Below are 6006 nucleotides of genomic sequence, written 5' to 3' on the forward strand. Positions count from 1 at the left end.
GTTTCGGTCAACCGGCCAGACATCCGGATAGATCAAAAATTCAAGAATTGTCTGATTTATCAAACATGTTTTTAAAATGTGTTTTAAAATTGATTTGGAATCATTACTTGAAAACTCAAATCAAACACAGCATTCAAATATAAGAGTGAAAACTTGATTTGAAACTCACACCAAATACCGTAATATTTTTTGTATTGTTATAATTTTACTACAAGTTAGAGAGAGAAAAAAAAAGAAGAAGAGAAATTACACTTCAGTGAAAGTCTTCAAAATTAATTACTAATCAGTGAGAAAGTGTATCAATTTTAATAATTAGAGGTATAATTTTTTTATATAAATTTATAAATATTTTATCTAAATACCATCGATTTGCAATTTTTCTCCCAAAAAATTTGAAAGTTACACATGTATATCCAACATAAATTTCATACAAATTAAATTTTTTTTAGTACATCTCACCTCACAAATATTTAAAATAAAAATAAAATAAATAATAAATAAAAATATTTGGGGAAAAGTATATGGTTGATGTGGTGCTCCAATTATAATTCAATGAATGGTGTGAAACAATACTGTAAAAACTATCAAATAACTGTTCTAACTTATAAGGTAAAGAAAGAAGGGAAACCCAATGGTATAGTGTATCATATGCATCCTATCATAATCGGTGTAACTTTACAACAAAATTGTGTAACATCAATTATAAAATGAGTAATTTTGTCACGAATTAGCAAAATGTCTAAAATTTTATAATTCATGCAACAAATTTTTGTAACTCGATTATGATATTTTTTATTACGTTAATTAATAGTAAGTTTATATATTTTATAATTAATATTATAAAATTTTATAATAAAATTATGTCAATTTATAATAGGGTATATATGATACAAATCATAGGATTTCCCCCGAACAAAATGCATGGCTCATGTGTTCAATGTCGGTGTTTCACTTTCAGTAAAGTAGTTATATATAAATATAAAATACATGATAATGTAATTATTTGCTGATCTCTTTATATTATGAGTGGCATACTGAGCCGATATAATATAATATGATCTGTTTAAACCTAGTTCGATTTTAATATTGAGCTTTTATATTTATTTAAATTTAAGTTCAAAAAATAATTATAAATCCCAAATTTATCTATCAGGTTATATAATTTAGTTCAAAAATTAATTATAAACCCCAAATTTATCTATCAGGTTATATATTAATTTTTTTTAAACATTCTATAATTAAATTTTATCACATATCATTTTAAATTGAAGAATTTTGTGTATAAATTAAAAATTTTCTTAAATAAATTCAATCACACATATCGTTACAAATTTGAGTTTGAATAAAATCAAAAAAGATAAAATATAGATCCCAACAAGAAATATATATTTTAATTTAATATAATTAATTAATTTACTATCACGCTGGGCCAAGTCGGGCTGGGATGAGTTGCAATTATAAATCTCAAGCTCAGTCCAGTAATATATCAAGTTAAAAATATTGGCCCAACCCGACTTTATGAGCTAAAAACTAGGGGTGGGCAACGGTTTATCCGAATCGCTCAAACCGCCAAACCCGCATATAAATGAGTAGTTTCGCAAACATAATGCGGGCGGATGCGGTTTGAAATATGACAAATTTACGGGTTGCGGGCGACCGCAACCCGCAAAAACCGCCCGCACTTTAATTATTATTATTTATATTTTTTATATACCAATTTTGTAACTTTTACAGGAACACCATTATATTCTCTATGACACTAGGATCCTTATTTTTAAGTATTTCTTATATGATTTTCATTGGTGATTCATCCACTTTTTCCTAATAAAATTTTCCTTCTGGTGGTCGATGGAACTTCTAGTTTGATTATTGATTACTAAACTGACAATTCTAATTGAGTACAACCTTTAATGCATTTATATACATTTTTTTCATGGCAAAAATGTTAGTGTAGGGTCTCTTTATTTTGGGTATTTTTATTTAATGTATTGATATTCAATTTTTATTTGTAAACTCATCAGAAAATTGTTATCACAAATATATAAAATGAATCTGATGCTTAAATTTAATAGGAAAAAAAAACTCAAAAATTAATTTTTAAAGAAAAAAGTGTGAACCGCAAACCGCCTGCACATTTGCAAACCCTATTCTCACAAACCGCAAACTGCATTGCGGGCGATTGCGGGTTGACTTTTTCCCAAACCTCATAGATGCGAGCGGGTCAAAACTGAACCGCAAATCGTACAAAACCGATCCGCAAACACCCCTAACTAAAACAATCTTTCTAAGTCCTAAAAAAATAGGATTAGGCCAGATGAGTCAATGACCAATGTCCACCTATACTTTCCATACCATCGTGTTCATAATTTTAAAATATTAGTGTTGTATTGTTTTGAAAAAATTTATTACATAAAAATAGTTATTTGAGATTTTTTTTAAAATTCTCAAATTCATCCATTTTTTAATTTCCTATCATAATTTGTTCTAAAACCCACCTGTAACTTTTTTCATCAAATTCCATTGCTCATAGCCAAATAAAACACATCTCTAGATGATCCTCCTATTTCAATTGTGCCAATGTCGTATTTTAATATGTTATTGCAATGTCAAAATACTATTAAACTTGAAGAGGCCCACTCAACGGTATATATTACTTTTAACACCATTCACTTTTTAAGCAATATAATAAGGGAAAGACTGTGGCACCGTATGCAATATATATATATATATATATATTTATATTTTTTGAGTCATAATTAAAAAAAAAATTATAACTAAACAATATATAAGATATAATCAAAAATTTCATGAGTCATAATTAAAATAAGATTATATTTAAAGAAAAAAATTAATCATAATTAAAGAAAAAATTAATATAATTTAGGGGTGTGTATGATAAGGGGTGTGTATAGTAAAATTTCTCATATAATAATAAATTTAAGGAAATCAATAATAAAAATATTTATCATACCAAAATTTAGCTCAATATTCTTTTATTGCCAAATTTAATATGATGAAAAAAAGTATATTTTTGTGTGTTTATTGTGTCAAATTTTACTAATAACACGATAAATAAAAATAACAAAAAATTATTTTACAAAAGCCAAGGCCTTTGAAATAAAAACAACGTACTGATCTCAAAACACTTGCATCAAAATAATTGCTGTATATAAATCATTTGGTAATGATAATATTTGGAGAGTATCAAATAATTTTTTTTTTTTCACTTTCTATTTCAAAATATTAATTTCTTTTGGGGAATTTAATTTTTTTGTAATACAATTATTATATTTTAAAAATTATTCTTTAACTTTTTTTTAGAACATCAATTATTATAATTAATGAATTTAAAATTAGAGCAAAATAACAAATTTATGTTATTTTAATCCTTATTTTTTTTGAAAAATAATTAATATTTTGAGATATTAAATGCTCATTTGGCTAACATTTTGGGATTAAAAAAGTACCAAAAGACAAAATAAGCTATATATATAAGCTACTAAAACAAAATATTACTTTTTACTCATAATCATTACACTTTTCTCTCATAAAAGTTTAAAAGTCTCAAAATAAAAATCAAACGAGGCTAAAAAAGTCAGGTAAAAAAAATTTCAAGCTAAAAAAGTTGGCTATATTACACCAAACAATAATAAAATTAAAACATAATTACGCAAGTGTTTTGAGATCAGTACGTTGTTTTAAGATAGGAAGAATAATAAAATTAAAACAATAATGGACATTGCATATTTTAAAATAAAAAATATATATAATTTAAAATGTCAAATGAAAAAAAAAAAGTTTGATTGACAAATGACTTTTCATTACTACAAGTAGTTATTATTGTCGGTGAAACACTGAAGACAACCGTACTTAAATAAATTAATAATATTATATGAATCAATTAATTTATTAATTAGTGTATTAATTGAAATTGTAACATAATTTAATTTTTTTAATATTTATAATTTGTATAATGAGTGAGATTAACAAGAATATCATAACTAGTATTAGTAAACAGTAGTGCTACATATACCAATTAGTGTACTAATTATAATGTAATAAATCCTAAATAATTTACCAAATTTTCTATCAAACTTCTTATATGGGTGTGGAACTCCCACAAATTCACATGTATGTAAGTCCTACATTCATGTGAGAGGTTTGACAGAAAATTTAATAGATTATTTGGGATCTGTAGCATCACTCAGTGTATTAACATTAGTTTTGACATTATTATTAACTCTACTCATTATACAAATTATAAATATTAAAATTTTTTTAAATTATATCACATTATCAATTGATATACTAATTAGTACATCAATTAATACATATAATATTATTTAATTAATACACTTGAATTAAGAGCTCACTCTCATTATTATAATTACAGTAAACCGAGATTAACGACTAATCACAATCTCACATCACACCGCAATTATAGCGCGTGGCGTTACCGTAGCAACCTTACTTTCCTACAAGCAAACCAAACAGATAATCTATTCATCACACTTCCGAGTCCGGATTCTCGGTCGCCCTACCCGGCGGCCGTTTCCGGCAGCCCCCAAAACGACGTCGTTTTGGGGGCAAATTTTCAACAAAAAAAAAACGCAGAGGAAGAGAGGGAGGAAGGAGAGGAAGAGGGAGGGAGGAAGGAGGAGGGAGGAGGAGGAGGAGGAGGAGGAAGTGAAGGGCCGGACTGGAGGGGGCCATAACCAGTGGGGGAGGAGGAGGAGGCGGAGGCGACGGCGGTGTAACTGCTGCGACGAGGCGACGGGCTGCGACGCGCCGGCGGCGAGGCGACGAGGCGGAGGCGGAGGCGGAGACGGCTGCGACGGCCGGCGGCGAGGCGACGGGCTGCGACGCGCAGCCTCCTCCCTCCCCTCCCCTCTGGTTATGGCAGCTCGTCGGAAAAAATGGAGAAGAAGGAAAGAACGAAGAAGAAGAAAAGAAAGAAAAAAAAACCCCCAAAACGACGTCGTTTTGGGGGGCTGCCGAGGTAGGGCCGCCAGGTAGGGCGGCCGAGGATCCGGATTCCACACTTCCACGCACGCACGCACGGTCGGTAATGTCTTTCGTAGTCTTATCCTATATATTTTTTACTATTTTAATTTTTAAAACTCTACAATGATAATTTAAACTATTGTTCTCATAATTCTAACCAATTATATGAATTATGGTAAAATTTATTTCACCAAATATTATTAAATATATGAATAAATTATATCTTTTTTTTTAAATAAACAATAATTATGTTTCAATTTAAACCTTTTATTTTATAAAATAAAAAATGATTTACCTATGAATTCACTGCTATTCGATGAAATTAATTTTTTACCAAAACGATTTTCATTGTGAAATTTACAAGGTAAACCTTTAGATTATCAATTTGAGCCTATAAGGGCATCTCCAACATTGCATTATTTTTTTTATATCAAATTTCAGCAAAAACTCTCTTTGATATCGCCTGCTCCAATGGAGGAATTTGCTTTTTTATCAAACCACTGATCGATCAGATGGTCGACTGGCCAATGTAAAATTTTCACCAATTGAGAGGTCATCAGGGAGGTCAATCTCTCAGTGTAAATTTTTCACAAAATTTTGCCTTACAGTGGTCATTCGGGAGACATTTGGTAGTGAAAATATAATAATAATGAACAGTAATTTGATAAAAGACATAAAACATTTTCAGTTTGGTAAAAAATGTAGGATGTTCTCAATTTGATATAACTTTGATAAAATTATTAGAGAGAAAAAAGTATATTTTTTATCAAATTTAAAATTGATGATAAATTTAGTTAAACGTTAGCAATGAACTAAAAATAAAGGTTGCGTTTGATAAAGTTTTCTATATGATTTGAAAATAGAGTTGCATTTTGAGTTTGTGAGTTTTGAAATTATAATTTAAGTGTAGAAAATTAGTTTGGTGAATGAGTTTTGAAAAGAGTTTTGAATTGAATGAGAAATTTTTGACGTGATATATGATATTTGATATAAAAATTTACA

Source organism: Camellia sinensis, chromosome 8 (genome assembly GCF_055761805.1).
Source record: "Camellia sinensis isolate YWXY chromosome 8, ASM5576180v1, whole genome shotgun sequence".
NCBI lineage: Eukaryota > Viridiplantae > Streptophyta > Magnoliopsida > Ericales > Theaceae > Camellia > Camellia sinensis.